Source organism: Lepidochelys olivacea, assembly GCF_965140295.1.
Source record: "Lepidochelys olivacea isolate rLepOli2 genome assembly, chromosome: 9".
In the NCBI taxonomy this organism is placed as follows: Eukaryota; Metazoa; Chordata; order Testudines; family Cheloniidae; genus Lepidochelys; species Lepidochelys olivacea.
The window spans coordinates 69,195,855-69,217,058 of record NC_140419.1 but is presented as its reverse complement, the minus strand read 5'-3'; the positions used below and the strand labels follow the sequence as shown (position 1 = coordinate 69,217,058).

The window sequence follows — 21,204 nt, the reverse complement described above, 5'->3', positions numbered from 1 at the left end:
TATTTCACCCCATCTTGCTCATTGTCTCAATACAAGAGTCAGGGAAGCCTGTATAGAGATAATAGCCTAAAGCATAGGGATGGGCTTTCCCTTGTTGGACAAGTGCATTCCTGAGGTCAGCCAAATAAGGCACTGTTGCCAGCCATTTGGTTTTAACCTAGTTAGAAGTAAATGGCTGGTACTTGTATCCATCCAAAGGTCAGGACCCTCCCTTTATTCCTTTTGTCTCCTGTTCTTTGATTTCTGGACTACTGGGGAGGAGGGGGAAATCAATTGAGGAGGTTGCATTAATTGCTGTTTGCACACCATGGCCACTTAGCCCTTGATGGTGAAAGCAGGGCTGGAACTAAAATATACTTGCTTTAAAAGCACATGCCTCTTTTCCCCCCCTTGAGGTAAATAAGATTCTGCATTAACTAGCAGCCACATAGGGCGGATGATGTCAGTAAATGAGCAGTTCTGTGCAGTAGACCTCATGGCTACAGAGGTGCCCTGACCACTGTCCTACTGTTTTTACAGCTAAAAGTGAGTAGGGACTAGCCCATCCTTATCAAGAAAAATTGTTCTGTAATTAGATGGGACTGTTAGTCAGCCCAAGAAATTAGAGAGAACTCTTATGGCGTAAACAATATAATGCAATCTTGTTTATCATCTCAATGGTAATTTTTTTTTCCTTCACAGTCTCATGATTTGCAATAATGTTTTGCTTTTCAGTGTAAATTGTTTTGATTTCGCCTGGTTCAGCTACCATCTTTATGAACTGTAATGAATTAATTTTAATAGCTGAGCATCACACTAATATGGTGTTTTTTAACTAAAAAATCACCAGGGTTCTAGGTATGTGTTAGAATGAGTTTTAATTGTCCTCCCATGTTTGTTTACCGTCCCCTTACATCCTGTTTGAAAATTTAGATTACAGCCCTCTGCGTGTATTGGGCTACAGGATGAGCTACTGTTGTTGCTATTGTGGGCGGTCTGATTTAGTGGTCAGAGCAGGAGCTGGGAGTCAGGCAGGGGATGCCAGGAGGTCAGAGCTCAAAACAGGCCAGACAAAGAGTCAGATGCCAGGAGGCAGACAGGGTCAAGTTACAGAGAGAGTGGGGTCAGGTGGCAGATTACAGACAGCAATCAGAGAGCAAGGCTGAGGATGAACCAGGGTCGGAAGCTGGAGTCTATCATTAGCAGGGTCTGGAACAGAAGCAGGCAGACAGGCTGTGTTGCTCAGCCAGCTCACCATCATGGCTTCCTGGTTTATATATTGTATCAGCCAACCAGTGGCCTGTGAGGGGCTGCCATTCAGGGCCTATGCGGCTGTACTTCCTGCTGAGCCTAGCTTTATGGGGTCCTCCCAGGTATACCCAGCCTAAACCTCTTGTGGTGATTTGGAGGCATCAGCTGCCCAGAATCCCCAGGGGCCCAGGTTCTAGAGCTATAGGTTCTTACTATGCTAGAAAATAGATACACAGGGAGAGTTATGCAAGTATGTGCTTTAAGTTTTAACCATATCTTAAACCCTTTTTTAAACGAACCAGAATATAATTAGGGAGCGCAGGACTGGACAGTTAGAGCAGGGAGGAGAGAGTCAGGAGCATTGCCACTAGCACACTTTGGCTCCATTGGCACCTTGCAATCAGAACAAGTTTCATTGCCCCAGGAATAGACAAGGGACCAAATTATGATCCCCCACCCTTTTTTTGATGGGGGAAGGAAGCTGTGGCAGCACTTTTTCCTGGCACAGCTCGCTTCTCTCAGTGAGTTGGCTGGTGCATCAGAGGGGGAAGAGTCAAGGCTCCATCTACCTGGGAGGAGCAGTAACAACCAACAGTTACTATTCTTTCCCCTCTCAACCCTCCCCTCCCCCCCCCCACACACACATTGTGACTTGCAATGTATGCGGTCCTTGCAGAATGTAAGGAGGTTCTTTGTGCCTCTCACTCCACTGGGCAGATGCATAGGCTGACTCACAGCTGAGCCCTGTGTGACAGACCATCTCAAGGAGCATACTGCGTAAAAGTAGGTGAGATTATATCACCTCTGTATACGGCATAGGAGAGACCACTATCTTCTGGTGTCCAGTAGTCTGGTTCTTCAAGGATGTTGAAAAATTAGAGAGCTATCAGAGAAGGTCATAATGAGAGCTACAGGTTGGAAGCTGAAGCTAAACAAATTAAAACTGGAAAGAAGGTTCACAGCTTTAATAGTGAAGTTAATTAATAGAACTGATCAGAAATTTTTCATTTTCCCCCATGGAATATTGTGACTTATCGTTTTCACTTTTCAGTTTTTTTGTTGTCCCCAAAACTGAAGCTATTTTTGTTTTTGTGATAAACTGAAAATGTTTAGGAAAGCAGATACTTTCTGAAAAAATTGTTTAATCAAAACCCCAATTTATATATAATGTGTGTGTGTGTATATACACACACACACACAAGAGAGAGAGAGAACACAAAGTTTTCAAGTAGTCCTAATAATCAATCATTGGAACAACTTTACCAAGAGATTTGATATTCTCTATCACATGAAATCTTCAAATCAGGGTTGCATGTCTCGTTAAAACAGTTATTCTTCAGTTCTCTCTCACATTATTGTATTTGACTGAAGATTTACTGAGTGAAATTCTATTATCCTGTATTATTCAAGAGGACAGATTATGTGATCAGTGATCCTTTCTGGCCTTAAAATCCAAGGAGCTATATCTGTACTTTGGTTGCCAGTCTGCCATAGAGGTATAGGGAAGAAAAGCTACCTTACAATAGATGAGCTTAGGTGACAGATAGCTTTTCCCCTCCTACTTCTTCCAAGAGTAGAGTGGTCCCCTCGGCTCCTCCTGAGGAATCTTTAGGAGGCATTAGATGGCAGCTTATCCTCCAACTGCTTGATCCAGCAAGGTCTGCAGGAGGAAGTGTTGTTTTCCCCATATATGAACTGGTTTCCTGTGAATGTAATACAAATGCCATAGTGTTAGTTATGTCACATATCAGTTTTGCGCACATTTGATACACTGTATAATGGGATCATTTTCATGTAGTGCACAGGGAGTTGTTAGATGCCTCGAGTTCAATAAAGACCTGCCATTTTAAACTAGCTGCATACCTAGCTCGTAATTCCCAGTACTGTTTTTAAAAGTTTACCTCTTTCTTCTCTGTTGACTTTGATTACACCCGATTATTCAACGTTCTAAGAATACATCAAGAAGATAGAAATACTATCATTGAGCCATGTAGGAATGGCTTGGAAGAGGGATGAGAGGTGGAGAGAAGAGAGAGTACCACCTCCCTCAGCATACGAAGCTAGTAGTCATCTAACCCTGCCCAGAACAAAACTAATCAACACAGAATCTCAAATGCTGGTGCCAGCCAGCAGCCCATCTAAACTAGGGGCTCCCTCATGTTAACACTAGTGGAGTTGAACCAGTGCTAACAATGGAAGTGGTTGCAAGCTGCTAGAGTAAGAGATAAGAAATTCCACAAGGTTTGCTAGTGGAGTTTTCCCTGTGATTCTTCCATTGGAAGCAGGGGCGGGGATGGAATGCAACCCCACCCTCATGAAGAAGAGGTAGATTTGTCCCTGTGATGGGGCACTCACCTGTTAAGTGCCTCCTAGGGGAGGAGTGTGGTACTGTAATCTTTTCCCAGCTCCTGGCAGTTTGCCAGCCTTACTAGGCATGCCTTAAGCAGCTCAGCCATCCAGCCAAGTCACACAAAAATGATCCCCTTCAGGGGCGGCAAAGAAGTCACCAAACTGTCTTCTCTCAACAGGGTCTTTGACCCTGTCTCTGAGCTCTTTTAAATCCAGCCCTAGGCTTGGGCTTCTAAAGGAACCTTGTCCCTGTGACGGGTTCAGTCACAGAGACCCCCTTGGGACTGTCACCTGATGTGCTGAAACTACCTCTCAGCCAGTTTTCTCTGGCGGCTTGGGAGTCCAGAACCCTGCCTTGTTGAGGCAGACACACCAGCCCACTGAAACACAGACCCAGAGTCCATGTCCCCAAAGTTGCAGACTTAACTGAAAATAGCTCAGCAAGTATTTCTGTCTCCAGGACCCAGACACCCAGCTCCCAATGGGATCCAAACCCCAAATAAATCCATTTTACTCTGTATAAAGCTTATATAGGGTAAACTCAAATTGTCTGCCTTCTAGAGTACTGATAGAGAGATATGCACAGCTGTTTGCTCCCCTAGGTATTAATCACTTACTCTGGGTTAATTAATAAACAAAAATGATTTTATTAAGTGGTTTCAAGTAATAACAGACAGAACAAAGTAAGTTACCAAGCAAAATAAAACAAAACATGGAAGTCTAATTTAAGAAATTGAATACAGGTAAATCTCACCCTCAGAAATGTTCCAATAAGCGTCTTTCACAGACTAGACTCCTTCTTAGTCTGGGCCCAATCCTTTCCCCTGGTACAGTCCTGTTAGTTCCAGCTCAGGTGGTAACTAGGGGTTTTCTCATTTCTGCAGCCCCCTTTGTTCTGTTCCACCCCGTTTTATAGCTTTGGCACAAGGTCCTCACCCCTCCTTCTAAACGGAAAAGTACCAGGTTTAAGATGGAGTCCAGTTCAGGTGCCATGATCACATGTCACTGTAAGACATCCTTCTTCATTACCTAGTAGCTGGAAGACAACTACACAGGAAGACCTGCAGGTAAACAAGCCTATTCACAGTTCATTGATTCTGAAGCACCCTTAATGGCTTCCACTTAACATGTTTACATCAGGAATACAAGTTTATATCTTATTCTTCTAACTCCAGACATAGAAATAATACATGCAAACAAATAGGATGACCACACTCAGTGGGTCATAAACTTTGTAAAGATACCTTACAAGTGACCTTCTGCATGAAGCATATTCCAGTTACATCATATTCACACTCAGCATATTTCCATAAAACATATGCAGTGCAACATCACAGTTCCCTTTTCAGGGCTTAGGCCACTTCACCAGTGGGGGAACCAGGGCCTGCCCACTACTCTGAGGCCCAGTTCCAACACTGTTTCTTTTAATTAGTTACTGTGCCATTCCCAGGCCTCTTCCCACCTGTTCCCTTTACCTTTCCCCATTACTTTAGGGTTAAAGTTCTCAGGTCCTCTCCCGACACTGGGCCAGTAAATGCAGCCTGCTGAGCTTCTTTGGCCAGAGAGGAATACTCTCCCGCACCTTTCTGGCCCTAGCTGGGAACTGACCTCAGCGCCCTGCAGGTCCTTTTATCTGAGCTTGCTGGGCACTGATTGGCTGCTTCCATGCAGCCTTTTAGGCAGGCCTAGAGGACCCATTTCTGCTGCTCTTTCCTGGGGTGGAGTGTAGCAGGACCACAGGTCCTCCACCAGGGGGCCACAAAGGGCCAGGTGTATCCAATCACATTAAAAATCAAATGAACACGCAAGAACCTGGATACCCGGGCCACCTGAATTGGCTCTCTGATAACATGATTCCTATAAAAGTGATGCTACTAAGGAATCCCCCTGCCACTCACCGCCCTTCACAGAGGTTCCACTGCTCCATTGGAATTAATTTGCAAACTGGTCACCATTAAATTAGGCTTGAATAAAGACTGGGAGTGGATGTGTCATTACACAAAGTAAAACTATTTCCCCATGTTTATTTCCCCCCCTCCCCTCCACTGTTCCTCACACATTCTTGTCAACTGCTGGAAATGGCCAACCTTGATTATCTCTACAAAAGGTTTTTTTTTACCTTTCCTGCTGGTAATAGCTCACCTTACCTGATCACTTTCGTTACAGTGTGTATGGTAACACCTATTGTTTCATGTTCTCTGTATATATAAAATCTCCCCACTTTATTTTCCACTGCATGCATCTGATGAAGTGAGCTGTAGCTCACGAAAGCTTATGCTCAAATAAATGTATTAGTCTCTAAGGTGCCAAAAGGATGCCTTTACAATTTGAAGAGTAAGGCAGGTAAAGTTGATGTACTCACACAGACCCTGAATCTTGTGCAGGTTTGGAACTGGGAGGCTGCAGTTCTCCCAAGCAGCTAGAGACATGCTACTTTGCTTAGAATCTGCAACCCCGAAAAATTCATTAAAAAAGCAGAAAGACCACAATCCAACCACTGAAAGATAACTGAGTTAGCAATATTTATAAAAAGGAGCAATAATCTGACCTGAATTAAAATTATTCACTCCTTTAATTAATTATATGATCCCAGAGTCTTTTTCAAAGAGATTTATAAAAAAAAAAATAATCCTGAGCTGAGATTTTATGCACCAAGAATTTAGCCTGAAGTGAACATTTATGGGAAACTTATAAACCTCTAGAAACAGATTTATATTAGCAGTGGTTACAAACCTTTAACTGTAGCAATCACTAATCTGTAAACCAGTTTTACGGATTTAAATGGATGCACTTCTCTGTTTTATTAACACACTTAAGATTTTTTTCATATGCTGGAGCGTGAAAACAAGGGAATGATAATAGTTGCCCCTTAAACAAATGATCTCCCTTTATTTTGCTTATATATCAACAATAAGATGTAAACATGTAATCAGAATGCTGAATAGCTGCGCTTAAAAAACAAACACATTTGGTTTGATTACAAAGTCTCAAAATTTATCATATTTGGGCTCCATCCTTTTCATTTGGAGCCAATGATTGTAATTTTGTTACTCTATTGTTTTGTTGGTATGCAGCTGAGCGTTAATATTGGTTCATTCATCATATGTTTAAATGCCATAGTACTTTTGAATGACACCATACAATATGAATGAACACACAAGACAAGAGTTGAACTGAAGAAATAAAGTGTTGACACTTGTTAGCCACACATTTATACTGGCCAGTGGAAAAGATTTAAAAACAAAAGAAAGTGGTTGTTCCTGTACATAGGTACAACTCCAAAAAGGAAAAAAAAAATCACATAGCTGACTAGAAATGGGTAATCTAACCACCCCACAGTCTCAGCAGCCAATTAGATATGTCCTAACCAAATAGCACCTAAGAGCAGATGGAATTCCCACACTGGTCTCTGAACAGAATCTAAACTTACCCACTTCCTGGGGTTTTGCTTTAATAATTACTCTAACGACCACTAACACATAAGTGTCTCCCTAAGCATGGCAGTCCTTAATGTATTCTTCTCTTTGACCCTACTTTCCTCTATCCAAGGAGCCCCTTCTACCTTCTTTATATTCAGGGTGGAGTTCATGAGTTGATGATGAGATGATTTTGCACTTTTGACTGGACATTCTTTGTCCTGTGCTGATTGGCTCTTTGCTCCAACCTCTTCACAATCTTCACCTCAGCCTCACACCACATACCCATATCCATCCCCCATCCCTCTTTCAACCTACCCTATCATCTTTATCCTTCTCCCTTCCTTTGTCCTCACTGCTGTTACAGATGGACAACAGCCTGGACAACAGCCTGGACAAACCTTAGGGAATTAAGATAAACTTAATTGAATTAAGTATAACAACTTTAGGGTCCATTGTTCTAGAAATGAAATTGTGTACATCTTCTTGTAGAATTGTATGTTACTCCTTTCGGAGGAGGGGGATACTAATATAATTCCTCCAGTTTGAAGCCACCTCCTGGAGAGGTGTGCATATACCAGTGCAGAGTGGATTCTCTTGGGACTAAGAGGCAAATAATGGATTTTTGGATAACCGGCCTGGTTTTAAATCTGATCCCCTTGGTCCACAGAGGCCCCTATCTTTAGAAGGAAGGACTGGTCCACTGAGACCCCACAAGACGGTAGATTTATTCTGAGTTGAAGCTGTGATGAATTTAAAACAACAAGGAAACATCTTGGGTGGGGTTTTGCAAGAATGCTCCTGCCAGAGCCCATATTAGGCTCCAGTAATCTTATTAGCAGCATGTAGGTTTTTATTATGTTTTTTCTGTAGTACTTTTACCTTAAAAATAAAATAGGTTTGCATAGGAACTTTATGCCTATGGGTGATTACTCTGTTATTAGTCTAGGGGTGGGCAAACTATGGCCCAGGGGCCACATCCAGCCCTCCAGATGTTTTAATCCAGCCCTTGAGTTACCTCCGGGGAGCAGGGTCTGGGGCTTGCTCCACTACACGCAGCTCCTAGAAGCAGCAGCGTATCCCCCTTCCTGCTCCTATGCATATGGGCAGCCAGGGGGCACCACACTCTGCCCTCACCTCAAGTGCCACCCCCGCAGCTCCCATTGGCCAGGAGCCACAGTCAACGGGAGCTTCAGGAGTGGTGCCTGTGGACGGGGCAGCGTGCAGAGCCGCTTGGCTGTGCATCCACGTAAGAGCCGGAGGGGGGACATGCTGCTGCTTCTGGGAGCTGCTTGAGGTAAGCACCCCCCAGAGCCTGCACCCTGACCCCCTCCCATGCCAAAACCCCCTGTACCACCCCGGATCCCCCCTCATGCTTCGAACCCCTCGGTGCCACCCCAGAACACCCTCCTGCACCCCCAACCCTCATCCTCAGCCCCACCCGAGAGCCCGTACCCAAGCTGGAGCCTCCCCCTGTTCCCCAACCCCCTGCCACAGCCTGGAGCCTCCTCCCACATCCTGAACTCATTTCTGGCCCCACCGCAGAGCCCACACCCCTAACAGGAGCCCTCACCTCCTCCTACGCCACAACCCCCAATTTCGTGAGCATTCATGGCCCACCATAAAATTTCCATACCCAGGCAAAAAGTTTGCCCATCCCTGTATTAGTCTTTGAATAGAAAATAAGCAGGCCTGCTTACTTAGGCAGTGTCTTTTAGTGGGATATTCATACCAGCTGCCAGCCCTAAACTAGATCTGGTGGGAAGCATGCACTACACCTGACAAAAGGTACACAAGTCAGTCCCAAGTGTGCTGCTCCCCCAGTGCCACAGGAGCCTTCTGCCTCTGCCTCAGCCACCGGCATGGTGTACCTCCACACAACCCTCAAGTTCAGTGTGTGGCTATCAAAACAGAGCTCTACGCTTTTGATTTAAACAACATTCTTTTATCCAGGACAGGAAACTCTGAACATACAAAGAGTGTTTAATAGGCCCCTAGATACAAAGAAAATGGACCTTGGAAGTTAGAAACAAGTAATATAAAACATTTCAGACATTATACCTAATCATACCTGTAACTCTAGTCATTTTGAGTCCCAGTTGGAAATCTAAACTTCAGATTAGAGCTGTAAGGGATTTGGAAATTCATGTACTGTAGCAGGCAAGATCAAAAGTCTAGCCAGAGCCTAATTAAAGCCAATGAAAAAAATTAACAAATGAAAATGAGAGAGAGAAGACAGGACATAAAAGAACAAGGAGAAGAAAAATTAGGTTTTTCTTAATGGCCTTGTGTACTTTCCTGTGATGAGTCACCCAACCCACCACCTGTGGCAATGGATCAGCACAGCAATAACACACAGCTCTGTACATAGCTGGCACACACATATGATTATTTTAAAATTAAATTCTGTGTTCACAAAAGGCACCAAACTGATATATGGAGCCAGAGCAGGTGCAGCAGAGACACAGACAGTCCAAGTTTCCCCAACATTGTTTTCCCCAATCTGCCTTAATCCAGTCCAGGAAGGATCACATGTAGATGGGAAAGGTTAGTCCAGTCTGTGTGTCCCTGCAAAACTTGACTTCTCTGCAGAGACCCCCCGAGAAAGGGTCCCAGTTGCAATGATGGCTTTGGAAGGTCAACACCTGCTTGCTAGAAATGGGATGGAGACACCACAGCTAAATAATTTCACCCAGGCCACCAACATGCCATCAAATAGCAATGGCTTATTGTCACTACCCACTTTCCATGTTTATTTTAGTTGTTCCTCTGTTCCTGAGCCTCAGACAATGCTCACACACCAGGCTGCCCACTTTCAGATATCACTTAATTTTTTTTGAACCACTGTCTCTTCTTCATACTTTGTCATCGAGTGAATTAGACAAATGCAGGCACTAACAAGAAACCTTGGTCTGACAGTTTGCCCTTTGGACCTTGCACACATAGTGAATATTACCAATGTAACTCCTATTAGTATTAATGAGTTACATCTGTTCACTGAAGGGAGACAATATCCTATAGCCAGAGGGATGGTGCTGAAGTGATTATACTCATAATTTATGGGACCCTGATTTCCGACTTCTAAATCCAACGGTTTTGCTTCGTCTGCTGCTTTTATATTTTTCTTTCTAAAAATAAGTGAAAATTGCTCACAAAACAAAAATTGTGACTATTTCACACAATGTTGTTGCTTAAATTGGGGCTGTAATCTGAAGAGTGACTGTGAAAATGGCACCATAAATATCTGCACCCCATAGTATAACACTTCTGAGTCACATGTACTGAGTTTACTGACAAAACTATATATTTTTCTTCCAGACCACACTTCATAGCCAATATAGTTACCTAACTGCAGCCAGAGATGGTCATGAGTCACAGAGTTCAGATCTATATTTAAACACCTGCAACTTTCAGGGGTGTTTAGACCTGGTGCTTCAGTTCAGCCCATAGTAGAAATGAGACCCTATCTTACTTCTCCAACGATTGGGCTGTTCAGCCTACGGGCTTGGGATTCTCCATGTGGTTCTGGACTGCTTCACGTGCCAGCCAGTTGAACTACTGGTGAAGTCTGATTCCAGAATTCTGGAGGGAAATGCAACACTGACAACATATGCAAGCTCTACAAAAATGTCTGTGAAATTTATATCCATCCAAGGTTTCCGTCATTATGATATTCCTTCAACCTACTTGACCCTTCCCCACAAAGTAAAACTCTGCATCTCACCTATTTCATATATTAAAAATAAATGCTTGTCTTGTCCATAATATACATCAGGCTCCTCCAGCATGGACTCCTGCACTCCATTGTGGAGCATGCATATGACGCATGGGTCCATGCTAGCAGATCACAATGAAAGATTAGTACAATTCTTATGAGAGCAACAAAGATGCAAGTTCTGAATAGCCAAATGCTCATGCAAGAGTAACACTCCATACATTTAAAGAGTTTATTGGTTTCAAAAGGAAGGGATAAAGGATGAAAGAACAGAGATTTTTGCAGTTAGACCCTGCTACATGCTTGCTGTTGGACTTCTGGGGAGTTACTGAATGCCTCTATGCATCATTTGGTCTTTAAAATGGAAATACCTCAAGTGTTAGCAAATGTCCAGAGCCTTGCTTGCAGGATAGCTTGCCAGTGGAGGAGAAATTGGTGATGTGGAGTCTGGGTATACTCTAAAAGTAACATGTTTTATTTAGAGACACACACCAGCCCTAGAACAGCAATGGTCAAACAGCATGCACATCGTACACATTTTCTCCGGGAATCTCAGCCCAATACCAATGCCAAATACCCAGGGAGCAGTTCTACCTCAAGAATATACTCTAAACAGAGGGCAAGGAAGAGAGCAAATTTGCCTGCTGCTTGCACAGTTCCCTCTACTCGGAACCTTGCATAACGAAACTAAAAATCAGCACAGAGCATGTCTTCCCAACACCGAAAATTTTCTCAAATGCTAAGAGAGAGAACTTGGAAAACTATAGGTGTGTCTACACTGCAATCAGAGATGTAGAGCTACACAACCTAACTTTGATCTAGATAGCTCAAATAATCTTAGCAGTGGCAGCAACGACTATATAAGTTCACCCAGGACCTTGGATATGTATTTGAACAGGTTACCTGGGATGCTGTGGCTTCACTGCTATTGTTATTCCAGCTAGGTAGGGTATGTCTATACATGTTGCAGTCACACTTCCAATTACAGCATAGACATATTAGGTAGTACTGTTACACACATGGTGATACCTGACATAACAATACTCATCTACCTCCACAGGCATCTTGGGAAGCTAACTTATCTCATGTAAAATGCTTTGACATCTTAAGGTGAAATGTTCTCTGTATGAGTAAATATAGACTGACCTTTATGGGCATGTACAAGAGTGATGTGTGTAGATTTAGGGCATTACATAGACCAACGTTTCCCAAACTTGGGACACTGCTTGTTCAGGAAAAGCCCCGGCGGGCTGGGCTGTGTCCGCAGGTTTGGCCGATCACGGCTCTCACTGGCCGTGGTTTGCTGTGCTTGGCCAATGGGGGCTGCGGGAAGCAGCAGACAGTACGTCCTCAGCCTGTGCCGCTTCCAGCAGCCCCCATTGGCCAGGCACAGCACACAAAAGGGAGTAATATACTTACAAAGACTGAGTCACTGGAAATCTGCAGATGCAGATTTTCCTTCTCACTCAGAGCAAATGTGATAATTTCTCTTGATGAATTAGAAGCAGAACACAGATTAGGTTTGCTATAAATCTCTGTGCACTCATTTAAATGTTATATTATTGCATAGCTGGGTGATTATTCATTTGACAATTTTAGAAGTTACATGAACATTTAAAGCCAACAGATTTTTACCAAAATTTTCAGCATAAAATTTTAAACTGTTCAATTAATGATAAATGAGGCTGTTTGCTGCCACATGAAAATATGATGATAAAACTTTTCATCAAATTAGTATCCTTATTACAACAAAAAAAGTCTTTATAGCTTAGTAGTGCTAATTCTAATTGTATTAGCTTTGGAATGTGGCTGGGGCTTGATAGCAAAGAAAATATAAACTGGTTGGCAAATTCAGATTTTCCTTCCCACTTCGAAACTGAATGGCTTTGCTTAGCAAACCGGTCTGAACACTATCACTTGCCTTGTAAAAACCAATGGGCCAAGTGATCAAAATGACTTGTAAAAGCATGTAATTCCATTGCATGTGCCTCTTTTTGCACAGATTAATCGATTGCTAGTGTTTTAGATACAGAACGAGTATTTTGTCTTTTAACTGGCTCATTTTCAGAGATGATTCCACATTTTTATCAATATGTTCTTTGCTGCCCTATGCAGTTTATCTACTGCATAGAAGTGTTTGATCCTGGAGCACTATCATTAAACAAAAACAAAGAAACAAAACAAAAAACAAAAACAGCCTTTGGAAGCACAGCCCAAAGTGGAACAGGCAAAAAACCTGTGACCACCAACACCACACAGAATACAATGCATATCACATCCTCACTGCTTCAGCTACTTGTTAGGATATAGATATTCAGGCCTGTCTGTAAAGGCCTATACTCTAAGAATTTAGCTGTATTCTTATCACTTGGCTAGTTATAGAGGTATAAAAGAAAGAATCAAAATCACTGTCTGCCGGTGTAAGAGCCTTCTCTTGCTGTGACAGTCTGAGGCCCTGTTCTTAGGCTAAGGCCTTTGGCTAAGCAGCGAGGCAGCCATAAGCTGGGAAGTGAATGGTCAGATCCTCATATTCCAACCTAGTCACATTGAAGTAAGGTGCTATTGGGCTGTTAGGAATACAATCCTGTCCTGATAATACCTATCGCCTCCAGAGAAAGGGAAGTGCCTAGAAGATGTAAAAGGAAACTTAGTTTGATAGCATCCTGTCTGGCAAGAACTCACTTATCAATAGCTGGGATGTGAAATCCTCATTTCTTTGTTGTTCTATCACTGTAGTCCCCATTTCCCTATTGGTTGTCTGTATAATCTCTGTCTGGTTCTGTGATTGTTTCTGTCTGCTGTATAATTAATTTTGCTGGGTGTAAACTAATTAAGGTGGTGGGATATAATTGGTTAAATAATCATGTTACAATATATTAGGATTGGTTAGTTAAATTTCAGTAAAATGATTGGTTAAGGTATAGTTAAGCAGAATTCAAGTTTTACTATATAGTCTGCAGTCAATCAGGAAGTGAACGCGTGGGTTGGTGGGCGGGGGGGAAATGGAAACAGGGAATGGGGGTGGGGAAATTGGAATCATGTTCAGCTAATGGCAGGAATGGGAACAGGCACACAGGTAAGGCTCTGTGGTGTCACAGCTGGGAAGGGGGACACTAAGGAAGGAAAACTGGAATCATGCTTGCTGGAAGTTCACCCCAATAAACATTGAATTGTTTGCACCTTTGGACTTCGGGTATTGTTGCTCTCTGTTCATTCGAGAAGGAGCAGGGAAGTAAGTGGGTGAAGGAATATGCCCCCTAACACTATTCATTCATCTTTGTGAGACATTATTGACTGAGTAAATTAACACTCCACATTTCATATAAAATACAGCCTGCAGAGAGAACCTCTGGAATGGTTGAATCGTGAATTCTATGTCAGGTGATAAAGAAAAAGAAATCCCCACTTGATATTGGGATCTGCATAAAGCTGCTGTGTCTCACTTTTAGTCAGCTTTTGGTTAAATAACGGCTAGGAATTAAACTATTATGCTATGAGCATTGTTTGAGTGTTCTACATTATTCAGAACCATGAGCAATCTGAATGAACCCCTGAAATAGCAGAAGTCCAGGAATCTTTGAACTCTGATGATAAAGATATTAGTGTAGCAAGTACAAGCTCATACAAAAAAGAAATAGGGATAAAGATGAAGACATTTCAGCAGGAAACCTTAGGGTTAAGACATCAGTATCTGAGCAGAGAGTATGAGAAGTCAGGCCAGAAAGAAATCACAAATACACCTGTGACATGTTACAGTTTCCACAGAAATCTGGTTAAAAGTGATGTACAAATATCATAAAGAGCACATATGATGTATGAGGAACAAATCCCTAAGAAGTCTGTCTCTGCAGCATGATCTTTTTCACTGTGAGTCAAATTCTATTTGTTCCACCAGGTACAGACCTTTTAAGATGTTGGTGAATGGAGGTACAGACAGAAAACACTGCCATTTGCACTTTAATTAATATGGCACCTACATAGAAGATCCATTTTAATAGCCAAGTCTGGCTCACACATTGCACAGGGCAGTCCAGAGGCTAAAATTATTATTTTTCCCTAGTGTGTGCACGCATGTTCACGTGCGGCAGGGGGTTGTTTATTTCTTTAGGACCATGTTTCTCTAGTCAACCTATATTAAAGGAAAAGAAAGGGTTGGGTTTTTTTTAGAATTCCAGCTCCTATATTTCTTTGTCTAAGTATTTAGAGTCTGCTGCTTGTGCTGCTACCTCTCCTCTGGAATAAAATAAGGCGCAATCCAGCTTTCTGTTACATCTATCCCTTCAATATGGTTGACTATGCAAAAGGCATGGTACCTAATGTAATTTTAAAAATAACTGCAGTAATAGCATTCAACCTTTATCCTCTCTCTGCCTCTGGGTCATTTGGTTTTAAACAGCTAATGCATCTTGTAGTATCTCGTTACCAAGTGTCATCAAAAACTCATTTTTTCCAGGAAAGCAATACAAGTTATATAAAAACAACTTGCATTGGGAATTGGCTCATACCCTGAAGCTATAGTAGATTCCTGAAAATGAATTCACATCGCCAAATACAAGTGGTTACCCTAAAAATTTCTTGACAGTGGCTGGATGGTCTGACACACACCAAGCCTCTGGATCAGTCTTTGTCAGGATGCCCAGTCTGTTTTTAATAAACTATATAGTGCTATGAACATTCTGTTGAAGAGCCTTTTTCCATCACTTCCAGTCGTATTTGGTAACTCAGTGGGTGTATGGTTGTGAGTAAACACTACTCAACTCCAGCAAAGGCAGCAGAGTTGGACCTTTCAGTGGCAAATTCAAAGCACTAGAATGTTGATGAAAAACAAACCGGACACAGCATCCTGTCTAAGAAGTCCACAGATCCTACAAATGCACAGAAAGATAATGGGAACTACTCTGGTGAGTACGTCTTGCAGAATCAGACTGGTGTAATAACTAGAGTTGGTCAGAAAATGGAAAAAAATCACCAAAAAGTTCAAAAAATTGAAAAAACAAAAACAACTTTCCAAGTTCCAAATGCAACACCTTGGGGGGGGGAGGTGGTTTGAAATGATGAGACTTTTTCATTTTCCTCCTTTTTGCCCTCTCTTTGCTAGAGTGCAATAAAATGAATGAGATCAGGGTTTCCGTCCTTCCCTCCTGACCCCTAAAACATCTTTAGTTTTCCTTTTACTACTCTAACTTTATAAAACCTTTTGAAAAGTGGCAAAATTACAGAATTTGTTTCAGAGTATTTGTTTGTTCATTTTGCCACTCTGTTCAAAGCTGAAGCTTTGGGAAAGCTTGAGTGTCTGTGTATGGGAGAGGAAACCCCAAGGCAAGACATCCATTCTATTGCATTCAGTGGCAAGAAGGGAAAAGAAGGGGACCCCAAAATCTAAAAAGTCATGTTCTGAAAATTTTGTTTTTAATGAAAAACAGAAAAAATCTAAAACCAAAAAGCTTTTTTGTGACCATTTTCTGTTTCAGAAAACTCCACTTTTAATTGAAAACAAATTTTGAATGAAACGTTTTGACCAGCTCTAGTCATAACCTAGAAAGAATCCCATTTGACTTTTAGACCCAGACTTTGGAAAAAGAAAAGAAAGACATTCTCAGAAGAAACCTGTTTCAGGTTTTCCACAAGACATGGGACAGGACATTGAAAGCTTTATGAATTTTATGCAGAAATGCAGTCAGATCGTTAAACACTATTCTTTACAGCTGCTATTTGATTTACTGTTGAGGCTTAGTGAATATTAAAGTTCTCAGAAGGCCAAGATATGAAAGAGTAGAAAACGTGGGCTAGTATGATTCAAAATCATCCCACTCACTTACTGTGAGTATGATTCAAAATCATCCCACTCACTTACCACTCAGTTGGACAAACATAGGGGATATCTTGGACAATGACTTGAAATGCAGAAAATGATGATGTCTCTAGAAATGCAGGGGAAGATTTTGAGGATGCTAGAATCTGAAATGTATGTTTTGCCTTCATGTTTTCAAACAAGATGGATGGGGCCATATGATGTAGTTAGCTAATACACTAGCTTTTCAACGGTGAAGGGCGAAATCCTGATTCCATTGAAATCAATGGCAAGACTCCAACTGACTTCAGTGGAGCCAGGATTTTACCTTAAAAGTTCATACACAATTTAGGACACAAAGGGAAATTCAGAGAATCTCACTGAGATTTAATTGGCTTGTGACCAAATAAATAAATCCAGCACATTTGTTAACATATGTGCAGACCCAGAACTGAAATAGCAGTAAGGTTTCAGGTAAGGACTGAAGTGAATTGAGAGAGAGATGCCAGAAACCTTGCATTGTGTATGGCACCTCTCTGAGTACCTTTGATTCCAGGCAATTCCCTTGCTCACTCATTTTCATAAATGTCATGTGACCTCAAGAAATGTATGCCATTATAGTGTCAGTAGAATTAAATAGTATTTTCCATCTGGCTAGCAAATTTGTATAAAATAGTCACTGACCTTAGTCTTCATTGAAAGCCCCCACCATATTTTTTGTTTTGTATCTGAGGAGCAATAGCAGGCTGACATGGGGAAGCTGTTACCAAACCCATTCTGTAATTTATTTATTCCCAGAATGAAGACTTCTGTTTGCAGGAATCAAAAACACACAAGATCTGTTTTTTTCTCAGATACCTCCTTTCTCTCCTCTTTCTTTTTTGATATACATTCTTAGCTTTAAATTCAATCTGCAATGTTGTTTCCTGCACAGCACCCAGAGGTGCTGGCTTGGCATATCCCACCAGCCTGAAAGGTATGTCTTCCTCAGAGTGTGGCAGTTAATTACTATTACTATTCCCAGAACTATGCTGACACCACTGATAACTCCAGTGAACAAAGAGGCATGATACAATGCTATTCAATTTGAATTCACTGTTGTTGTTAAACAAAAATAGCCAACTTTAATAGAATACTCATTCTGGACAAGTAACAAGGTGGCAGACTGCGGAATTAAATAACAGATACAACTAAGAACTCAAAGTGACCTTATACCAACATGAGAAGCTTAAAAAGAAGGTTCTTTCCCTAAAGTATGGCCCAGGTTCTAACCAGTAAAAAGTCTGAGAGAGGAAAACAAAATAATCTGCATGGATCCAAATCCTCAATCAACTATACCAGTATTTTTATATGAGAAAAAATGATATTACAGGAGATCAAAGAGGATAGCTAAAATCTAATAAAACAGGAATAACAGATGACGTTAGCCACCTGTATATAAATTGGGCCCAAGTCAATTGTACATGGAACCAACTTTTAGCGCCCAAGTTTGAAAATGGCCCTATTCTAAAGCTGACCCATATTTGAATGCTGACTCCTCTGCCCTTTCTGCTCTTAGCAGGACCTTATCGAAGCTTATTGGGTTTTCACAATTTTGTAGCAACCTGCATGGAATTTGTAGGGACGATCACAGGCTGCAGAAAAGAAAAGTTTGGAGGAGCAATCAGGAAGTCAGTCTATATGTACATAGCTAGAATGCTAGCTGCAGTTGCAGACCCTCTGTAAATAGTCCTCTTAATAAAGAGCCCAATTAGTTTTTAGAAATAGGGAACCTCTCGTGATATTAGCCAGTGCACAGCATAGGAAACAAATGTGGATGGAAATCTTGCAAGAAAAGAATTCAGCAAGGTACTTCCTGCTTCTGGGATCAGCCAATGCACAACTCACCACAAGTTCCCTTTCATCATTTCAGCACCAGTCAGAATATGGAAGTGCAGTACCACACAGAATGTTTTATTCCTTCAGCTTTTCTTGTACATTCTATAGCCCCAGTTGTAGTCTATGCTTAATGGCAGTGTGATGCTCTGTACTTTGGGGTAACACCCAGCACCCCCATGTTCATCCTTATAATATGTTTGTGTGTATCCAATGCAAAGTTTGTCATGTTGGTTGTCTTTGGAAGGCTCATGATGCACTGAGCATTGTTGTTATAGTGGTGTTATAGTAATTGCTGTTACAGTAATGCTATAGTAATATTATAGGTTCTAATTTCATGTATACAGTTATGAGGCTGAAAATGTGTCCTCATGGCTTAAAACAGGCCCAGGCAAAACTCTTCAAGAGCAGAGGGGCAATTCACACCTCATCAGGGTATGTATGGGACAAGCCCAGCCCAGCCTCACAGGAACAAAAGACACTGGCCTAGGCAGCAACAAAGGATCTGTTAGACTCTCAAGTGAGTCACCCCCCTTCCTTTGGTCAGTTTGGGACTGCGATGAGGTAATGCTCACCTGACTCTGAAGGTGGGTAGGCAAAGCCAAGAGGGAAGAAAGAACATGATAAAAGGCAGAGATGTTTGCCATGCTCTACCTCTCCCTTCCACCCCCATCAGCAGACACCACATCAAGCGACTGAAGCACTTATCAAAGGGGAGAGCCTGGCTAAAGAGCAATCAGCCAGCCTGTGGTGGGAAGATTTGTAAGGGAATTGAAAGTGTTAAGCTCAGCTTAGATACATTTTGCTTTTATTTCATTTGACCAAATCTGACTTCTTATGCTTTGACTTATATTCACTTAAAATCTATCTTTGTAGTTAATACATTTGTTTGTTTATTCTACCTGAAGCAATGTGTTTAGTTTGAAGGGTGTCGGTGGGAGGGATAGCTCAGTGGTTTGAGCATTGGCCTGCTAAACCCAGGGTTGTGAGATCAATCCTTGAGGGGGCCATTTTAGGGATCTGGGGCAAAAATTGGGGATTGGTCCTGCTTTGAGCAGGGGTTTGGACTAGATGGCCTCCTGAGGTCCCTTCCAACCCTGATATTCTATGATTCCCCTTGGGATAAGAAGCCTGGTGCATATAAATTTATTTGTTAAACTGACAAACTCATAAGCTTGCAGTGCCCAGTGGGCATAACTGGACACTGCAAGATGGAGGTTCCTAGGGCTGTGTCTGAGATTGGAGATATTGGCTAGTGTCATTCGGTTGCACAATCCAAGCACTGGTAGCTGGGAGCAGTTCACATGCCAGAAGCTGTGTGTGAACAGCCCAGGAGTGAGGGTTCTCACAGCAGAGCAGGGTAAGGCTGGCTCCCAGAGCCGAGGATTGGAGTGACCTAGCAGATCACCAGACAGCTAACACCAGAGGGGAATGTCATAGGCAGCAATTGCAAGAACAGACTGTTTCACAGATCACATTGTTCCTAAAACCAAACTGGGAAGAAAAAATGCCTACCATTGTCAAGTAAAAGAACTCTTTATTAAGGCAAAGGAATCAAAACCAAAGACCAGCTTCTCAGATTTAGGGAAAAGTTAGGAGGACAGAATGCAGCAGTAAAGTAGAGAAGGAAGAGAAGCATAGTTCATACTCCTCTGACATGATATACCCACATGCACACATACCAGAGAGAGGTTCATAGTGCAGGGTTATTGTATTAAATGGTAACAGCTCCAGGGTTTGGTGAATGGAAAGTTCTATCTAGATACTTATATGATCCCCTCTTACTGTAGTTTTTTGCTCACATCCACATCTTTGATATATTTTTTCTCACAACACCCCTCTGAGGTAAGGACATAATGTTATATCCTTTCACAGGTGAGGAATTGAGACACAGACACTAAGGGCTCATCTACATGAGGGTTTAGTTTGCAGCAGGCTAGGGTGTGAATCTACCTTGCACTAGCCTGCTTCAAACTAACTGTCCATGTGGACCCTGCTGACGTGCATTAACAATTCAGTAATGTACTCTGATCTAGTCCTCTTTGAAATAAGACTAGATCAAAGTCCACTAACAAACTGTTAATGTGCATCAGCAGGGTCCACATGGACAATCTGCAGCAGGCAAGTCAGGATAGATTCACACCCCAGCTTACTTCATATACAAGCCCTAAGTGATCATATGGAGTTTGTGGTGGAGCAGGGAATTGAATCTTGGTCTTCCAATTCTCAGCCTACTGCGCTAGCCTCTGATCTGAGAGCCCTTCCTATTATAATCTGAGAGAGCTTGAGGCTTTATCTATACCACATTTCTCCCCTAAAATTTCCCACCTTTGCTACCACTAGTTCAGCTCCACCAGTGGTAGAAGCTCTAATGTGGACAAAGCCCTCACAACTGCTAACATTTTAACAACTACATCATTTTGATGAGTTCTGAGCAGGTTTAGATGACCTGGTGGCTAAAACCCTAGCAGCCAGTTAGAGGTCTAGAGGTCTAGGCACTAGTGCTACATGGTCGGAAAAAAATGAGAGCTGCTGGGTGCTCAACACTTTTGAATGTCAGGCCACTTACTTAGGCCATGGCCAGATATGATGAATCTGCCTGGATTCCCTTGTTTGTGTACTTGGGAAGCATGTAGAAGGCCCCTGAGGTGGGTTCCTAGGGAATGAGGTTGTAGAGTTTTTATTTTGGAGTTGTTTGGGGAAGGATTATGTGATATTCTTAAATTCCTGTATGAATTGTGGTGTGGCATCATCTTTTAGTTCTTTATAGTAGGTGGTGTTGGAGAGTTGTCATTTGGCCTCGTTAATGCAGTCATCATGGTTGAGGA

At 42.1% G+C, this 21,204-nt stretch overlaps 1 protein-coding gene across 1 annotated transcript in view; it reads right to left on the bottom strand.

Annotated features, from left to right (window-relative positions):
* Nucleotides 1-21,204, bottom strand: part of LOC311526749 (uncharacterized protein) — a 148,478-nt gene that overhangs the window by 22,240 nt on the left and 105,034 nt on the right. The window contains exons 8-9 of the mRNA XM_084640107.1: nt 4,334-4,523; nt 2,747-2,933 (exon numbers count right to left, since the gene is read on the bottom strand). The gene's annotated coding sequence lies outside the window, so the exon portion shown is untranslated. The remainder of the gene's footprint in view (nt 1-2,746; nt 2,934-4,333; nt 4,524-21,204) is intronic.